At 35.7% G+C, this 21625-nt stretch overlaps 1 long non-coding RNA gene across 1 annotated transcript in view; it reads right to left on the bottom strand.

The window, feature by feature from the left end:
* The window catches only part of LOC307187540, a 172696-nt gene that overhangs the window by 85271 nt on the left and 65800 nt on the right, over window positions 1-21625 (bottom strand). The window lies entirely within an intron of this gene.

The raw sequence follows: 21625 nt of genomic DNA, 5'->3' as shown, positions 1-21625 counted from the left end.
GGACTCCAAAATTTTTTTAATGTGGATTATATTTTTGAGATTTACTGTATTAGAAATTAAAACAGATAATTTAAAACTCTGTTATTTATTAGAAAAAGACATAATGAACCCAGTACATGTTAGCATAAGCAACATACTTTTGTGAAAAACAAATATATTTCCAAAACAAAAAAATAGTGAGAAAAGCGACAATATTTACATTTTTGAAAAGCTCTCTAATGTCTGGCTTAATAGAAAACAGTTGGAATCTCAAATCTATGTCTTCATCTAATCTACAGAAAATATGTCATTTTGGTTGAAGTATATGAATAAAATCTGGCCACACATAGATATGTAATTGGAAAATGGAGGAGCATTTTAATCGCCTTTCCAGATAATTCTGAATGTCCTTTTTTGATACCTCACCAAAACTGACAAAAGGCAGTTTCTTAAAGGTTACTTTCAGTGTGGAAACTGAAACCATAAGTTATGCTCTGTTACATTAAAATACATTGATCTTTCTTGCACTTTGAATGAAACTTTTATGAAAGCAAGATTTTACAAAATCCTGCATTAGCCATTTGAAAAATATTGGTTCAGTGACTAACATGAATTTTCCAATAATACATTTCATGATATAGAATCAGAAAATTGTATTCATTATCACCACCAATCTCATCAAGAAAGTCTTTAAGTGTTGATAAGCAGTTAAGCTTATCACTTTTACAGGCTCCCATGACAAGATCATTGAAAAATTTGGTATGAGGAGAAGAAGCATGAAAATCTACACATCTGAGCATCATTAACAGGGGCAGTCCTAAGGGTGAAGTCCACAAGAAAACAACATAAAAACAATAAAACATAAAAAAATTTGATCAAAAACAGAGTTTAGGCAAGATGAGGAAGAGGGTGGGGAACATGGGCCTGAAGAGATTCCATAAATCAACAATATGTAGAAAAATGAAAGCCCTCAAAGGGATACCACAACATAAGAAGATGGAAGCCATTACAAAAATGAAGAGTCACCTTGATGAGGACTCCACCACCTACTAGAGAGGGTCATGTTAGTGGAAGTAAAGATAGGATGGAATATCAAAAATATGCCTAAATGTCTGAACTTTTTAAGTAGTGTCATTATTCCTTGGACTAGCTGGGATGGTCCTTCATCCAGGCTGTATTGGTTCTGTTATGGGCTCCTCCAAAAGTCTCATGGACTATATTCAGTATCTCCAAGCATTCTCTGGGTTGTTTTTGTTGTGCAGAAATGACTGCTAGGATCAGACCCTCTGGGCTGACAAGTATAGTTACTCACCATTCTACATTTGGCCTTCTTGTTATCTAGAACCCTCGGCTTCCTTACCAAGGAGTCCTAGAATTCTCAGAAATCCATCTTATGTAGAAATATGGACTGCTTTAGTCATTTGTGCTTGGCTGTTGAATGGATAAAATGTGTCTAGGGGAGCATTTCATAGCCAAGATAAGGAAATTTCTCACTGTGAAATTGCTCTTTGAGATAAAGTAGTATCTATGTAATTAAGCGGAGATAGATGCACTCTTTCTTCATGTTAATATAGTTTGGATAATTATTTCTCAAATTTGGTGTTGGAGTGGGAAATTTGAAAGACACCTACCCTCTATCATTTGAAGAGATTTTTCCTCTCTTTTTCTAATACTCCCTTCTCCCAACCTGCCCATCTAATTCTACCAATCTTTATTAAATATGAAAGGGTAACTAGGATATTTATTGATATAGGCTCAAGGGATAATCTCATTAAATATCATTTAAATTTATTAAGGAGCTTGGCACTGGGAGTAAGGGAAGGCAGATCCTACATATATCTATATTTATCTGTGACTGTGTACTTCTGATATGCTGGAAACCAGAGATTCAGGAACATCTTCCCCAAAACATCCAAAAACCACAATTGCTATTGGTTTCATTACTGTCACCATTGTTCTTGCAGGAGTTTGTGTGTGTGTGTGTGTGTGTGTGTGTGTGTGTGTGTGTATAAGAGAGAGAGAGAGAAAGAGAAAGAAAGAGAGAAAAAAATGGAGATGCCACTTTCATAAGGTTGCTGAATCTTGGTCTGGATCCAATTGACAAATAATGCATATAAATTACAGGGGGACAAAGATCCTCCATGCAACAGCTATAAAGGATCTCAGAGAAAAATTTTGCATTTTTGTCCAAATTATATAACCTGAAGTACAAAGAGCCAAGGGGCCAGAGGACTCAATACTTATCAATATGATTCTTTCTACAAGAATTGTGTTCTATGGAAGTTGCATGCCAGTGAGTTCCATTGTCTCCAAAAGAGGAAAGAACAGTGATCAGTTAAAGACAACTGATCCCTTGGGGAAAACTACACGATTTCTGTGAAGAAAAATCACACTGTAAAATCTGTGAGAGGGTTCTGGGTAGGGAATGGGAGTGGATAAATAACTATACATAAATAAGAAGTAACTACATTTGATTAATTTAGATATTACAAAAGTTTCTGCACTTAAAAAATACATATTTAAAATTCAGTGATAAGCATGTGCTTGAAACTTGGGGGCTATATAAATAAAAGAGTTTATGAGAGAGAGAGAGGAAGAAAGGGAAAGAAGGAGGGTAATGGGAGGGAAGGAGGAAGGAAGGAAGGGAGGGAGGGAGGGAGGGAGGGAAGGAAGTTAGGTTTCTGCTCAATGCTCTTATTCTAGAAAATGGAATCACTATAAAATTGAAAGAACACTTTATCATGGATAAATTACTAGTTTAGAAATTAAGCACAGCGATTATGGATACATGACTATTTTTATAGATAAAGTACTTTCAACTATATTTGACTTTTAAAATACACGATCTAAATAACATAGTACATAATCTAAGTCTGCATTTAACCCTAAGCTTTTCTGAGTAGTAAAATACCAATCCATTGGAGAAAAAGTAGAAGTGCTTCAGAATTTAAATAACTCTTTTCCGTTGGATTACAAACTCCATGAAGACAAGAATGCCATATTTTGTTACTGAGTGCCTGAGGCAGGCAATAAATGAAGGACAAAAAGATGTATGGATAGATGGATAAACAGAGAGCTGAAACAAAATAGGCAGATGACTTGAAATGGGATGAGTGTACCGAGGAAAATATTAATTCAAAATACTTCTAGGAAAATTGGTTCTGATCTCTCAGCTAGCCCCAGTAAAAGGATTTTGAAGTCACTGTAAGCTTTTTGCTAAAAAAAAAAGAGCCCAAATTTTCTGCTATGGAAAAACGTTAGACTTTATTTTTATAAAAATAATGGAAATTAAATGCAAAATGTTAAGCGAATCTTCAATAGAACTAGATAGATGCAAAAAAGGAAGGTTTGTGCCCTAAAATATATTATAGCACACAGGTAACAATGGTATATCCAGGAATACTGCATGCAATATTAATCAAAAAAAGGAAAATGTGCTATAATATATGCTTCATTTTAAACTTAGGAAATTTAAAAAGAAATGTGGGGAGGGGCAGTGAACATTACATAGTATATTTTACTGAAGAAGATAGGTATATTAGAATTAGTTACTAGAAATGGAATTCATTAGGTCATTGTATCTCGGAACTGCATAAAGATTTTTAAGACAACGTGGAGAACAGACATGGTCAGAAGGAGACAACAACGTGTACATTCTTGGAACTGCAAAAGTGAAAGCAAATAAGAATAGAGTTTATTAAAAGGGATTAGTAGAGTACTTGCAATTGAGAGATCAGCTGTGAGCACCCCACTCTTGGTAAACAGCCATGTACCTCAGTTCTTATATTAACGATATAACAGTGAGGAAAAAACACGTGCAAGTGAGGAAAAGAGAAGTCAAAGGTGGGGTAAGATGTGTTCAAATGAAAACTAGCTCCTCGTTGAAGGTAATCTCAGAAGAAATTAGGAAAGGGTTTATAGAATGAGCAAAGGATGAAATCACACAGTAATGGTATTGGATTATAGATAAAAGAGACTGTACTGTGTGCAATATTGTACTTCTTGGGCACTACAAGCCTGTGATATATTCACTAACTGGGATGTTTCAGTGTATATAATGAATTAAATGCATTGTGCCATCACATCACTTCACCTGTTCTGTTTGGTGTAATTTCTGAATGGAAGCAAGCCCAAGAAGAAAAAAGCTATTTGAGCCAACAGTTACCATACCCCAAGAAGCTTTAGGAAATGAGATAAAATAACCAACATGTTGGGGTCTGAGAAGATCAACAGAAAAAAAAAAAAAAACAGGTTTCTGACATCTAGAAGAAGAAATGCCAAAATGTTTGTTAGAAATATTTGAAAAAAGAGAATAGACTTGCTTATCAATTACCAGAATCTAACAGCCAGAACTTAGATTTTTTTTAACAGTAAGTACAGGACAAATAAAAGAAAAGTAATACCTTGGCACATCAAGTGCTAAGTAAATGGAACCTGTTATGGCAAACAATAGTACACACTAAAAATACAGATAGTATGCACATAGTTTTGGTTAAATTCACAGCTAATAAGTCAATAAAGGATTGTGACAGAAAATTAGGAGATATTAAAAAGCACATTTAGTGTTTGAAGAGTATATCACAGACAGCAGTTGTTCAGTGGGATATTCTTGGGGACATGGTTAGAGTCTGAATATTGAATTGGACTAAAGATCTGACTAAATATGGAAATTTGTATGCATCCACATACAAAGAGGAAAAAACCATGGGTCACCTTCAGTTAAAAGGCCAGCCATTTTGAAAACTGGTTAATAACCACTCATAGTGATGGTGGTGTGGGTACTACCATTGTTTCCAAATCAGTTCCACTTGTGGATAAGTATGTATAGAAAGTCTTTGGTATTAACAGCACAATTTCTTGATTTCTATGGTATAGCCTATGCAAAAATGGAATAACCCAGTAGTGTACAGATATTAGATGGCAAAACCTCTCTCTTGGGGTTATTTTATCTTCTTTAACCTTTCCTGATTGGGTATATTTTTCCTCTATTAGATAATGTCTGTCATTACTATTGCATATGCTCTAATATTCAATAAGCACATATTTCACAATGGTGGTACTACATTACTGACTCTTATTCACCTTGGTAAGGGCTCCAGGTCTACTTTTGGCCACTCATTCTGGCCATTCCCATCTTTTATCAGATTAGTGATAGTCTCAGCCTAATACTTGTTTTGTACTTGCCCTTTTCTGAACTTGTGTTGACAGGCCATTTCTTATTCGTCAAAGTCCCCTTGAATTAATTTCCTCTTTTTTCCTCCCTAACTGGGTTATCGGAAAATCTAATAAGGATGCTTTCTCTCCCCTCATTCAGAGCATTGATAAACATTACTGGAATCAAGCTGATCCCAAAGGAACATCCTGCTATATGCCTTATCTTCCTTTCTTCTGCTTCTCATGTGACTGCAACATTTCTCCCCTTGAGAAATTATCATTAATGGGCAGTTCAGCCTGACAATGGTTTACAGGATAAATTCAATCCCTTTAATTACCCTTCCCTATCACCAGTGTTCTTCAATTTTTGACTTAGGTAGAAGCCATTAGGTTTATGAATGCTGCCTAAATAATTCTGTCCATTCCCCATGTAAACACAGAGATCTAGAACTTCTTAAGGAACCAAGGTCATCCTTAAGACATGTAATGTGACACAGAATTGATCAGATAGTTGTTTCTATTTGATAACTATGCAGCCTGAAGATATTAGGTTACACCATGTTCATTTTACAGATGGAAGCTCAGCAGTTAATCAAGTCATTCTCCATTGGACATGCAACCAATCATGGTGAAACTGGGATCTTCAAGAAGTAGCCCATCGAAAGTTTGTGGTTTTGCCTTTGGATTACACAAAATTTTCTAATAAATTAATTGGGCATTTGTTTTAGCTATACTTTTGAGATTCACCATGGCCATATAAAACAATTGAAGCAAGCATTATGTGAGAGATAGCTTTAATGTTGGGTGTGATGTGATAAGGCAGAAATTTAAATGTTAGTAAATGTAATAAAATTAAGGTGTATCCACAATTCCTATTCGATTCAGAAAGCAGTGAATGTGTCCCTCTATGTTTGCCTTGTAGTTGACATTCAGACTGGAGAGGTACTGAAAAACTCTGTTGAGTAACAAAGTTCCTTGACACAGATCAAAAGCTGATATTTAAACAAGAACCTGTGAACATTTTTGAGTTACAAAGCAAGCAGACCATCTTCAGAGTTTATTCTCTTTTATGATACTACTGCATTAGAAGTGTTGAAAAGCTACACCACACTAATTTTAATAGCAGCAATATCAATTCAACCACTATATATTCCATGTGTCATTTTATAAAAAATCACTAAGCCTCCAGACAAACAGGTGAACTGGTCAGTATCTCATACAAAGTCAGCCTGGTGTTCCAGTTGGGTGTCATTTTAAAAATGACAGTGGAATATGTCCTCCAAAGGAATCACATTCATCCATTTCTAAGCATGGTGGTATAGGAACTTCTAAATGGCAACTCTCAAATTGGGGGTCTCATTTTTTAATGGTAGTAATATGGCTGACTGCTCATTTTTTAAATTCTCAAATTACTTAAGTTAAACATTAAGTTTCCAAGCATTTGTTACATTCAGTATTATTTTGAAGGTTAAATGTTACAGAGTTGGCATGCTATAAATTAATAGAAAAAATATGAAAAGATAATGAATATAATTTGGACTACTGAATATCTTCAAGTTTATTTATTTAACAAACAACGTATGTAAGTACTTTCAACGTGCCAGGCACTGTTCTAAGTGTCTTACAAAGGTTAACATTTAATCCTCAAAGCAGCCCTATGATTGATGTATTGTTACTATCATTCTCATTTTACAGATGAAAAAATTGAGGGACTAAAAGATTAAATAACTTGTCCAAGGTCATATTACTAATAAATGACAGAGCAGGGATTTGAACCATATAGTCTGGCTCCTAATTCTGTCCTAATTCTGTAATTTTAAGCACTAGTCAAGTCTATCAAATAATAATGGAAGGTTTACAGCAGTTGATAAATCTCTTGTTTATAACATTACAATTGCTAAAATTTTGTACTATGCAAAACATGATTCTGACACCATAAACAGCAGTACACCCACAACTTTATTCTCATGTTTTGTGGTATGAAAGATAATATTCTCATAAAATTTTATAATGATGGAGAGCTTTAAATTTGGGAGAAAAAAATTCAAATTAGAATAGTAGGATTTTTCCCATCAAGGAAATTATTTCGAATGTTAACGGCAAAAAGGTGAAAACACAATCACCTTTCAAAAAGTAGTGTTATCACAACAGACAAATAATTTTAGAAAGATTAACAAACCTTAAGTCTCTTCAACTCTGGAATACCAGATACTGTGCTGTGTGCACAGGCAGGGGGTCGGTAAATATTTGTGACAAATGGTGATTTCTGCCAGCAGATCTTCCTTCCATGGACATGCTTATATTTTTATCCCTAGAGGTAAATGCTCAGCTAAATTGTTTTCCTTACAATATGTCCAATAAGAAGAGCTCACATATTTGGGTACACAGAGTGCATCATAGAATTTTTCTTGAAAAACATGACTGTAACCTAAGCTGGCTGAAGGCAAAATTATCTTGTCCTTGGCCTCCCCTTCCTACTTCTTTTCCAAATCCACTATTAAAACTCATCTCAGGGATAAAAGGATAAACCCATTCATACTGAAATACATGTAAATAACTCCGAGAACTCTGGCATCACTCTGCCCCAGCTGTATTTAGATCATAACAGCAAATGTAGGCATTAGCCAGTTGGGCTGGGGAAGTATCTGAAAGTAAATGTTTACAGCTCCTCCAAAATCATTTCATCTCTGTAGTCTTTTAACAAGACAAACTTCGTTCCTCTACATTTTACCTATGACTATTGTAAAGAGGGAGTACAATGGAGATCTCAGCTGATATAGAATCAGTAAACCCACTCCTAACAGGAGATGGACAAAATGGCCACATCATTCTGAGCACTCCATTTCTTATGAAACTAAATGATGGTTGACAATGAAATTCAAGCTTCTGATTCTTATTAAGGCTGACTATTGAAACTTGATTAGGCCTATAATTACATACTGCTTGAATCAAGAATGTCAAATAATGGGGCAGGACCCCTACAGCTGAGGAATCAACTTACAACTAGGTTCGTCCATGAACAACCTGCTCAAACAGCACTCAGTTATAAACTGTCCCAAGTTTAACCTGGTAAGAATTGCTAGGAAGACATTTTCTGTCAAGTATCCAAAACTGGATTCTTTATTTCTGAAATTCTAGCTAATCCTGGGCACTCAAGAAAGACAGAAAGGGAGAGAAACAGACAGAAAGAGAGAGAAACAGACAGACAGAGACTAGATACAGCCAAAATGGCCTGTAATTTGTGGCTAACAAGAAAGACCAAAATTATTAGATTTTATCAAAATTTATTATATGTAAGTATACAAAACTAAACTGTTTAATTAAAATTGTTAAAATTTAATTTTTTGTTGCTGATCATTATATGGAAATATGCAAGATACACTTTTTGTCCTTTGTTTTGATAGGAAATGAAATTTAATGTTCTACGTGTAAAGTGTAAGAATTATTTAAATGTATAGATTAAAAAAATACATTATTCTTCTATTTATTTCATAGAGGTTGAGTAGAACCTAATTTAGGAAAATGTGAAACAGCATATGCTTACAATGCGTTATGCAATGTGCGTAAAAAAATTTGTACTTGTACTATGAGAAGTTTCCCTAATTCTTAGTTTAAGGAATTCCACAGAGGTTATCAGTTACATACACCCTAGATAGCTATAGCAGTATAGATACGGCTATAAAATAGTAGCAGATCTGGCTGAAGAGATCACAGTGTATGTCAGATGGCAATTTGAAATTGGCACATATTCAAGGGACGTAAAGCATTCACATTATAAGGAAGCAAGTCTAGGCAGAAGCATCATAATCTTGAATTTTTTTCAATCTGCCCTGTGAATTCTATGACCCATGCTTACCTCACTCCTTGGTTCCACTTCAGTCAAGTGGAACTAAGCTGACTTTGACTTAAATCCTTCCTGGTGCATTAACTTGGGGTTTCTGGTAGTACCTCTATTCAACTCAATCTTGGTCCTGATTTGGCTTCTCTTGCAGCTTAATCCTACAGTGTAGACCAATCTACCACTGCAGTTTCCAGCATCCTGGTTCTCTTTCTGGGATGACTGTCTGACTTTCAAAAGCTGTAGAAATATATTAAAAGTTACTTCTGTCCTAAAGGTTAGATATTCTGTTCTTGGTTTTTGCCAAAAACTAGTGGCATGACCTTGGTAAATTATCTGAGTTTTCTATTTCTTGGATTATTTGTTTTAAAATGTGATGGCTAGGATTATATGACTATTAAGAACTCTTATAGAAATTAATGATTTTATTTTGATATTACTTGGGTTAATGCCATTATTTTATCAACTCCGAGGGTTATGAAGTAAAAGTTGACAAAGACAAAGTATATCAGAAGATGTAGTGCCAATGACAGTCAATATTTTAAGAAAATTTAGGATGGTTTAGACACTAACTAAAAGCCAACAAATACATATATATACACACACATATATACATATATAAATATAAGCATAAGCTTCTCTGTATTTCCCTGTAGCATAATTTTATCATATAATTTGCAACCCTTCCATTTTTTCAGGTTCTGCTAGAAGATCAGCTTGATTCAGTGAGATGTTAACATCATGCTATCTGCATTTTTTCAGTTTTTAATTCTCAAAACATCTACAAGTAAAATGATTGTTTTTGACATTATTTGACTTTCTTGATTCAAGTGGGGTGTAATTATACCCCTGATCAAGTTACTGTAGACAGCTTGAATCCGAAGAGAGATGCCACATATGGAAGCGTTATGGTTAATCACAAACAGATACAACTGGATTTTTCTTACCACATTTCGTATGCTTAAGGTGATATCTACTTTTTACATTAAGTACAATAAAAAAGACTGCACATAAACATATGCTCATATTTATGGTGTTTCAATTAAATTTGAAGTTAGGAAGTGGGTGGAAATTTTTTTAAATTACTCCAAAATTTGCAGTGCTGTTTTATGAAGACTTTTAAATTGAAATATTTCATTGTAATAAAAGCACATGTATTTATTTGTTGCTCAAACTCAAATTGATCATTCTCAACAGGACCACAAAGAGCTAAAATATCCAGTCGACTCAGTTTAAAAACAACCTCAGGGGCTTCCCTGGTGGCGCAGTGGTTAAGAGTCCGCCTGCCGATGCAGGGGTCACGGGTCCGTGCCCCAGTCCGGGAAGATCCCACATGCCGCAGAGCGGCTGGGCCCGTGAGCCATGGCCGCTGAGCCTGCGTGTCCGGAGCCTGTGCTCCACAACGGGAGAGGCCACAACAGTGAGAGGCCCGCGTACCGCAAAAAAAAAAACAAAAAACCAACCTCAGACACGGGGAGGGGGAAGGGTAAGCTGGGACGAAGTGAGAGAGTGGCATAGACATATACACACTACCAAATGTAAAACAGATAGCTAGTGGGAAGCAGCCGCATAGCACAGGGAGATCAGCTCGGTGCTTTGTGACCACCTAGAGGGGTGGGATAGGGAGGGTGGGAGGGAGACGCAAGAGGGAGGAGAAATGGAGGTATATCTATATGTATAGCTGATCCACTTTGTTATAAAGCAGAAACTAACACACCATTGTAAAGCAATTATACTCCAATAAAGATGTCAAAAAAAAGAGAATAGTGAAAATAAAACCTACCATATTAAGCTTTAAAAAATTAATTAATTAAAAAATAAAAACCACCTCAGAAAATTACAGAAGAAAAAAAATTTAACTTGTTGATGCATGTAGATACTTGTATGATAATTCTTTTATTCCCTTTTACATTGGATTTAGTATAACTGCTATAGAGTATTTATCTCACAAGGTCAAGTTTCAGGGAAAGAGAAGCTATAAATTCTCATACATGCTATTGATTTATATTCTTATTTATTATAAACTATCTTCTGAGATTATTTTTACTCTGTCCTCAATCACGAAAATGAGGTCAATTTCTAAAAACAAAATAAAATTAGTATTAAAACAAAAATCAAAGAGACCAAATAGAATTATCACTGTGCTAAAAATTTCTTAGTGTAAGCAAATACCACATTCCTTCAACCTTGGCTGAAATGTGAAAAATTAATAAATCATTTAAGTGTTTCATAAACAGGAGGTCAAAATTTTAGTATTTTGAGATTCTTAATATATAAGATACTACAGTTTCCTCTAAAACGCAGTTACTGAGTATATTAAATATAAATTCTGTAAAGATATAGGACATTTAAACAGATGGTATAGAAAAATAAGTATGTTGTACAAAAGAGACCTATTAAAGGGATGGTTCTAAAGCAAATGGCTTTCAAAAGAGGAAGCTTGGAGCCCCAAAATCTATTTTTCAAAGAATTAGTCTAATAAATGAAAAACAACAGATTAAAAATATAGGAAGTTTGCATTGGTGTCAGCAATACAAGTAGAAAAGCCCATTATATTTCTGGCTAAAATTGTATGACTGCTGAGCAATAGAATTTTTTTTAACTTAAAGACAATTTTAAAATTATAAATTTGCACACTTAGTTCTTAGGATTCAACCCTTTATCACCTACATCCCTGTTATAGGTTGAATTGTGTTCCCTAAAAAGCCCTAACCCCAGATGCCTGTGAATGTGACCATATTTGGAAACACGGTCTTTGTAGATGTAATCAATTTAAAGTGTGGTCATTAGGGTAGGTCCTAATACAATACAACAGGTGTCTTTATAAGAAGAGGAAAATGCCATGTGAAGACAGAGACAAACATGGAGAGGGCCTTGTAACAACAGGCAGAAATTAGAGTGAGGTAGCTGTAAGACAAGCAATTCCAAGGATCGGTAGTTACCACCAGAAGCCAAGCAGAGGCAAAGAAGGATTCTACCCAGAGTCTCAGAGGGAGCATAGCCCTGCTGGCACCTTGTTTTCAGACTTCTAGCCTCCAGACTACAAGAGAATAAATATCTGTTGTTTTAAGACACCCAGTTTGTGGTACTTTGTTACAACTAGAAACTAATACAGTCCCTAACCAGCTTTCTTCGTATTGCCTTGGTTGTAAAGGAAAATGTGAACAGTATTAAATAAAGCATGATATGACAGTATCTTATCAGCCTCTCTGCACTCATGGGCGACAGCTTTCTGTTCCAGTGTATGACCGAAGACAGCCTGAGCTTTAGATGCTGTAAGATATAAAACCAGCACCAGCTTGGAGCATGACATCCTATTTTTTTTATTAATTTTTATTGGAGTATAGTTGCTTTACAATGTTGTACTAGCTCCTGCTGTACAGAAAAGGGAATCAGTTATACATATACATATATGCACTCTTTTTTTAGATTTCCTTCCCATTTAGGTCACCACAGAGCATTGCGTAGAGTTCCCTGTGCTATACAGTAAGTTCTTATTAGTTATCTATTTTATACATAGTAGAGTATATATGTCAATCCCAATCTCCCAATTCATCTCACCCCCTCTTCCCCCCTTGGTAACCGTAAGTTTGTTTTCTATCTGTGACTTTGTTTCTGCTTTGCAAATAAGTTCATCTGTACCATTTTTCCAGATTCCACATATAAGCAATATTATACGATATTTGTTTTTCTCTTTCTGACTTACTTCACTTTGTATGACAATCTCTAGGTCCATCCACGACTCTGCAAATGTCACTATTTCGTTCCTTTTTATGGCTAAGTAATATTCCATTGTATATATATACCACATCTTCTTTATCCATTCCTCTGTTGATGGACATTTAGGTTGCTTCCATGTCCTGGCTATTATAAATAGTGCTGTAATGAACATCAGGGTGCATGCATCCTTTCGAATAATGGTTTTCTACAGAAATATGCCTAAGAGTGGGATTGCTGGGTCATATTGTAGCTAACCCTATTTTTAATTTATGGAAATAAATGTTCTTCCTGAAAGGCTCATTAAGAATTTACACAAAGAAGGTTCATCTTGCAAATTTAGATACAGTTCATCTTTGGTGGAAGAAAGCACTTGACAATAGTTCGTTAGGGCACCTGCTTTTCTCTTTTCTGATTCTCGACCAGTTCTTATTTACAATGAGAAACAGAAAAACAACCCCATTGATCTTGCAAGCATATTTTTATTTTAATGAAGCACTGAAAAGAATTGTTTTTCAACTTGAGTTAAATGCTTTCCTTATTACATATTTATTTATCTTGAAAAGTCAAAGAGCCATACTCAATAGTAAAAATGGATTTTTGTGATTTTAGCTGACTTGATTTGCTTAAGAGGTAATCAAAGCCAATTAGGCAAAATGCAAAAGCATTCTGGGGGTTTGAGCAGTGCCTTACGTGGACACCAAAACTACTAGCTATTACTTTTTTTAAGAAAAACCTTAGTCTTGGTTTTTCATCTACATGATGAAAATGCCTCCTTAGCACTGAAGAAAGGGATGGGCATAGGCGTTGGCTAGAAGAGAGAGACAGAGACACCACTATAGGGTGGTGATGGGGGTTGGCACTAAATAATTATGCAAAATTACAAAATTAGAAATGTATGGTAGAAGGGTCAACATTATAAAGCAACTAATATTATAAAGACATCAATATTATCTGAAGCCAGATGATATTAGAAATAGTGGAGAGATGTAGACTCAGACATGAGTGAAACAAAAGAAAAGAAGGTTATATCTCCAACCATACAGGCACCCTGAAGAAGGGGAAATGTATTTTTCCAGAATGATCAATCAGCAGTCTACCAAACGTCTGCCCCACCCACCCCGAAAAAAAGAAAGGGAAAGGAAAAAGGAAAATTTGCCTTATCAGCACTTTTTTTGTTTGCTATTCTTGTCAACAATTTGTCTTTAACTCCAATTTTTAGATGTAGCACATATCACAGTGGGTGTTATGAAATACACAGTTGGATGCTGGGAATTGAGACTACCAAAACTGTGAACTAAACAGGGGTAAACACATATCATTTCAAATAGTTTCAATTACATTATCTTCAATAGAGAAAAATAATATTACATATCTGTCTTTTTACCCTAGAAATATGCTTTTCTGTTTTCTTTGTAGAAATGCAGTGCATTCCTGTGTTACTTTATGTATTAATTTAATTGTAACCCTTTCAAAGGTAATTGTATGATTGGAAAGCAGAGCGGACACAAGAATGTTTAAGAGCTAAATCTGCTCAGATTTATTGTATATTTGATTGACTGGGGAAATGACTTTCAGTTGACATCTGAGCCAACAAGTTAGCTGAAGTAAAATTTTGCTTAATACCTTTGCATCAATAATCTAGGCACAGCTTCACTGATTGAGAAAGTCTGATCAATAGAGTATTACTGGTTGCCTAACTGTAACTTTGCCAGACTTCTCTGCTAATTTTGCTGATGACCTTCTCACCACTGCTTCTCAGGTTCACCTTTTTTTTCCACTTTGAAATTCAATTTGCTCCATTTGCTGTTATTTAAAGAATTTACACATTCAACTGATTTTATTCACCTGCTATGGTTAACATACAGGATACAAAAGCTTGCACCTGATTATGGTGAAGCTTTGGAACTGCTAGGGTAGTCAAATATTTAGCAAGCATTTTCATATCAATTATAGTTGGGAAAAAATAACCTAGAACAATCAAACATGGGGCTGAAATAATAAACAATGGAATATTCCATTTTTAACAATAATTCACAAAGCAAAGGATCTACAAGTATTAAAGAGGATATTGTCAAACTGAGGGGTGGGAAGCAAATAGAAAAAAGAAAATGTGGCTCTGGTTTTCAGGAGAGCAGAATAAACAATAAAGTAAAGGAGGCAAAAAAAAACCCAAAACACCCTAACAGAGAAAGAAGGCTCATAGAATATGTTACAGCCTGGTGAAATTTAGAAACAATTGAAAGGAATCGTGAAGGTCTGAGATTTTAATCTAGATATAAGCTAAAAAATTAACCTGCCACAGTTTTATGAATGCTAGTGGAAGACACAAAAACCCTGGGTCAGAGACAAAGAACTTTATATCTCACAGCAATAACACTAGCCAAATTATCAGCAGTTTGTGCTGTTCCCCAAGCCCTAATTCCCAAGGGCAACATGAAAAGGACCAAGTAACACCTGCATATGGGGTGTGTTGTGTTACGGAAGAGGAGCCCTGAACTTGGGTACCCTAATCTTTTATAATGAATAGCAAGCATACCTGTTCTTTACTCCAGAGGGAGTCACTATCTCTATCTTGTGCATACCTGCTCTTTACTCCAGAGGGAGACACTATCTCTATCTTGTAAGACTTTGCTCTAAAAGCATCCTTGAAATGATAATCCACAGCAAAAATCATTAGTGTCTTGGCTTGCAAACTCTGCAGAAACAAGACAGCCTCACGGAGAACTGTCTCCTAACAATGATCTGATATGAATCTCTTATTGTACAGTTATTGAAACTAGAATAGGCTGAGATCTAAGGAACCACATTCCCCCCACTAAATCCCTAACCCCTCAGTTTCTCAACCTCTTCACCTCAAATGATCTTCTCTTCCACTTTAATTCAGCCACTCATTCTCACAGCCCACTGCAGACTTGTCATCACCAAGACCTATTCTATCTCTGGAAAACTGAAATTAAACACCATCCAATTACTGACCACAATGTCCTCCCCTTTCAGTCCTCTCACTAAGCGACTGCACCTATTCTTCAGGACCTCCATTCTCCCCACCCCTGTACTTCATCCTGATCTATCAGCAGCCATTAGTCTTCCCATACTCCCCTCTTCAGCTCAGACTCCACTTTCCATCCCTTCAACTGCTCTCATGTTAACATCCTCAACTTGCTCATCCCATTTGTCTTCCTTGGCATCTTCCCAATAAAACCTCAGTTTTGAATAACATTAACTTCCAGCTTTTCTCTTATGTACACCTGGGCTGTTGGGCAATGCTAGCAAAAAATTGCACACCCATGCAGATTGGTTTCAATATAAATTCATGGTCTCCAATCTCAATCTGACTCTCAAAATGGCACTTTTTAGCTCCATCACTCTTCTTATATTTGACTCAATCTGATCCATATTTGCAACGAATGACATCATTTCCTCTGCACAGAAAAAAAAGCAGAAGCCACCAGATAAAAATTCTCTCAACTTCTTAACACCAAACTTGCAAAAATAGTTGTAATGCCATCCATCTTGTTCTTCTGCTCAAAGGAGGCAATGTGTCTCCTGTCACCTGAGACTAAAGTTAATTCTGCTATCTGTGCTTTGGAGCTGTGTCAGAGTCTGTTAATTGTCCCCCAATATCTATTTCACCCTTCTTCTGAACTAACATAATTGAAAAACTGTAGCTGGGCTTTTGACTACCCAGAATCAAGATTATAATTTTCATCTGTAACTTCAGTTAAATGTGGTCATGGAATGAAAGCAAAAATGTATGTAACTTCTGGGAAGCATACTTAAAAGAAGTGGATGTAACCTTCTCCCTCCCCCTTCATACTGCTGTATGGAACATAGATGTAAAGTCCAGGGCAGCAATGTCCAACACAAATATAATGCAAGCCACAGATGCAAGCTATAAAAGTAACTAAATTTTCTACTAGCCACATTTAAAAATAAAAAGAAACAAGTGAAATTACTCTTAATAATACATCCCAGTTAATCCAATGTTCGCATTATCATAACTTTAATATGTAATTTATTATAAAAATTATTAATGAGGTATTTTGCATTTTGTCTGGTGTACATTTCAGGTGCTTAATAATACACATGGCTGGTGGCTACATACTCACTAGCACAGGGATAGAGTTCCACTTTGAGGATCTTAGCCATGCACAGTGAAGCAACAATATGGAAAGAAATCAGATTCCTCACAAAACGGTATCACATCAGTGCCATACTACTTACCCAGATTTTTGGATGACAGAAAAATAAACTGACAAAAAAATAATCTGTGCCCAAAATTATCCCAGGTTTTCTGTCCCTTGCAGCTGAACCTCATCCCCTTCTGTTTCATCAAGAATACATGTCCTAAAATAGGTAACTAATAAGGACCTACTGTATAGTACAGGGAACTCTTCTCAATACTCTGTAATGACCTATATGGGAGAAGAATCTAAAAAAGAGTGGTTATATGTATATATATAACTGATTCAATTTGCTGTACAGCAGAAACTAACACATTTTAAATCAACTATATTCCAATTAAAAAAAAGAATGTATGTCCTTTCGCTGCTATACATTTTACTGTTACTATTTATTTGATCCAGTAGAGTGAAGTAAAGGCAACCTAGCCCAGGGACAGCAGTACTGAACAGCAGTTAAGAGCACAGACTACAGGGCCAGGCTTCTGTCAGTTTCATTCCAGCCCTACAACTTATTAGCTCATGACGTTGGGCAAGATACTTGACCCCTGTGCCTCAGTTTCCTCATCTATTGTGAATAATAATAGCACTTACCTCATAGGGTTGTTATGAAGATGAGAAAGGGTTACTATATATAAAATACTGAGAACAGTGACTGGTACTGTAAGTGCTGTTAGTTATATAAATGTCAGTTATATATGTTAGTTATATAAAAGTTAGACAAACTGTTAGTTATACATGTTAGTTATATAAATCCTCATATACAAATCCTCCTAATGATACTTAAATATTCAAGATCCTTTTATCTTAAAGAAAATTAATAATAACAGATCCCTCAACTGCTTGTCAGTTACTCTTTCATGGCCCAATTAAGAGCTGTCTGTATCCACATCTCTACTTACTTCAGTGCTTCAATCCACTGCAATCCGGCTTCCATTTACACCACTCCTCTGGAGCTACTCTCATCTCTCTTGCTTTAGACAATTAACCATTGCCCATTTTGAAATACTCTCCTGTTGGTTCATTGGGTTTTTTCTGTTCCCTCTTTGGCCATCTTTTCCAAGTCACCTTTGTGGGCTCTCTTTCTCAGTCTCATATACCCTAATTTCCATCTCGGGCTTTTTGTTCTCTTCCTCTATGTGTTCTCTAGATTATCTCATCATCCCCATGATGCTCACAGTATCTCAAGACCTTTCAGCTCTCCTGTGCTCTACACCTGTATTGATATTTCTATTTAGATGTTCCACAGGGGCTGCATTATCTTAACCTCCAAACCTTTTTTTTCCTTCCTATATTCCAATCTCAGCAAATGGCGTGGACACCTGTCTAATTTCCTGAGCCAAGAACATGGACGTTATCCTTAACTCCTCTCTCTCCCTCAATCCCACCAAACCAATTAATTACCAAGTCCTCCTAATTCTATTCCTGAAACAAGTTTTCACATTCGCTTTTCTATATCCCCATCACCCATTTAAGTCATCACAATTTTAAACTTGAATTAAGAGCCTCCTGTATTTATTGTCTCTCAACCTCCAGCTCCAATTTTCTTTGATTCATTTTCCATACTAGATTTCACAAGCATGATTGTTTACTCCCCTGCTAAAACACAAAACAAACCAAAAAAACCACTTCTTTTCTCACTGCGTCAGGAAGAAGTCCAAGTTCCCTGAGATTATTTTTCAAAGCCCCGCGTCATCTGGTATTTGTTTATTTCTCTAATTCCAAATTTGCTATTCCCCATCTCCAGCCTCCTCAGATGCTATTTGAACTTACTTCAGCTCCTTGAGCATAATGAGCTCTCTCTCATCCTTTAGCCTCTAGTGGGTACTATTGGTTTCCTCCCCAGTATCTATTCTTCCTTCCCTCTACCGAGGAGCAGCTCGATTTCTGGGTGCTATTGATCTTAGCTCCTGAAGAACATTCTGAATGGCCAAACCATTCAATGTGACCCCATGTCCCAGTTATTTGTTCAGGGATGAGCACATGACCTAAGTTGGTCAATCATAATGAATCCCCGGTGTTTTGTTTGATGACTAGAGGGGAAAAAAGCTTTCTTTTCTATTTTGGTGTGAGCCCTACACTGATATGGGCATTTTGCTATCATGATTAAATCCAAAATCAGGACAAAAATCAAAGCAGAGACAACAAATTAGAAGGAAATTAACTTAGAATCCTGATAAAGTTCATCTGAAAACCTCCCAACCTCTGGAATTTAACTTACATGAGCTAATAAACTACTATTATTGTTAGCCTGTCTGAGCTGGGTTACCTGCAAGAGAAATCCTGAATGAAAAGGGGATTTTTGCTTGCTAGTTCCTCTACCTAGAATATGTTTCTCACATTTCTTCACCTAGTTCACTCCTATTCATTCTAATCTGGTCTCAATGTAGATAGCACCACCTGCATAAAGCTTTCCTAGACTGGTGCAGGTGCCCCTTCTATATACCTTCACAGCACCCTGAATCACCCTGATCTCAATGATTCACAATTGCTTACTTCTTCCTCTCCCTTATAAGATTTAAAACTCTGTGAGTCTAGATACCATCTTTTAATGCTCGTAATTGTTTTCCTGGATTTTAATATACTTCCCAGCACATCATAGACGCTTCATAAATATCTGCTGAATTTATTGTAACTAACATTTGTAGAGTACTTTCTACATGTTAGGCATTGTGCTAAGCTCTTCACATATTTTGTCTTATTTAATGATTACATAAGCATGAACAGTTATTATTAACTATTATTATTCATTAGTTTATAGATAAAGAAACTGAGGATTGGAGGGGTGAAACAACTTCATGGTCACACATTTAGCCAATGTTAGAGCTGGAATATGAAGCCAAGTGGTTTGTCTCTACAGTGTATGCTCTCGGCCACTACATTATACTGTCCCTATAGGAATGAAAGAATAAATAAGAATCATATTTAGAACACTGACCATCTTACTCTCTTCATTGTTTTTCCAGCACATCACTGTTTAAAAACATTTTTAAAGACCCTACCCAAAGTTCTCTTTGCCACATAAAAACCAAGGAGCAAAGTCATCAAAGTTTCAGCTTAATGAAGAATGAAGAAAAAAAACTGTGATTAGATTCTTTACTTTCAGTGAAGCATTCCACCTAGTACATCATGAGCTCAAGCATAATCTTAGTGTTCGCAATGCTCTATATTAACATACTTCCTTCATATTTCTCTACCCAAAGAAAATTTAGAAGTAACTCCAATTAAGTTGTTTTGAGAAGAAAATTTTTCACAACTGTGAATTTTCAGAGCATTGAACTGGTGCTTCTAGCCACAAAGCCAGGAATACAGGATAGACAGCATTATGGCTGCATAACATTCCTGACATAACTCAATGTTTATTTGTAGAAACTAATGCCCCAGAATATTCTCATGGGACTTGAAATCTCCCTTTTTCCTTTTTTCCCCTAGTTGGCAATTCTTAATGTCCATTATCCAACTACGATGATGTAAAGTAGGATGTATTTTGCTTACAGGGGCAGGGGGCGGGGTGTGTGTGTGGGGAGAATGGTTCACAACGTCACTGAATTTCTCTAGTTAACATATTTAATACTTGTTTTAGGGTAATGTATCAATATTTAAGTATTCACAGCATGCTAGACTTTGAAGAAACAATGCTTGAAACAAGGTCCCTGCCTATTTAATATGGATAGTCTCTAACTCAAACACCCTGAAATTTTTAGACCACAACTTGAATCATTATTCTAGGTTTAAACATGTATTTTTAGCTGATTTAGCCTTTAAAATGTTTAAAACTAGGGTTTTTTTTATTATATACCTAATACATGTTCACTGTAGAAAACTTAGAAAAGCATGCAAACAAAAAGAAGAAAATAAAGATAACCCATGATCCCAACACTCAGAGATGATAATCACTTTAATTATATTGTGGATGTTCTTCCAGACTTCTCTTATGCATGTTTAACACTTTTTGTTAAAACAAATATGGGATTTTAGTCTACATCCCGTTTGGTAAACTGCTTGCTTTATTCAGAAGTAATATTGGTGTAGCACTGATTTGGGATATAATGATAAATTTAGTAGATGAACCCTGGTAAACAGATTAAGAACTGACTTTATCTGGCCTTAATATGACAGATATCATATTTGCTTCCTTCTGATTTGAGGGAATTTTGACTCTAATAAATTGGACAAACTTACTCAAGCTCTCTAGGCAAAGCAGAGAGAATATTTTGGATAATCATCAGGAAAGTTTACAGTTTTTGAAAGCTAAACGTCTAATTGAAGAAATGTATAATTGAAAAAAGAATTGAAGCCTGAGGCCCTATATTTTCAAAATTACATAATTACACTGATCAAATGTACCAGATTCATTTGATAAGCAACCTAACTCTACACAGATTCTAACTACAAACCATCAAAGAATCATAGAGAAAATGGCGGCGGGGCATCAGTTTTAACACATGCAGATAACTGGCCCAACTATTCACCTTTCTGCACGTGATTGGCATGGCGAAGACACAGACCTACTATGTTCTGTAATAAATATAATAAACCTTCCATATTATAGGCAGTGATTCACATCGTGCTTCAAAGGATTTTAAAAATAGTCGGTGTGTGAAGGGCATTTGGAGATTTAAGCTTTCCCTGCTGCATGGTTCACTGCTAATATACCTGGGATACATCTATATTGGCACAAACATAACCAGTGAAATAATGTTTCAAAGATGACATTTTTAATGTAGGAGAGAAAAGTGTGACCTAATGTTAA

The sequence above is a fragment of the Stenella coeruleoalba genome (assembly GCF_951394435.1).
Source record: "Stenella coeruleoalba genome assembly, chromosome: 6".
NCBI lineage: Eukaryota > Metazoa > Chordata > Mammalia > Artiodactyla > Delphinidae > Stenella > Stenella coeruleoalba.
Note: the sequence above shows the minus strand (reverse complement) of the source record. Positions and strands in the feature narration are given on the sequence as shown.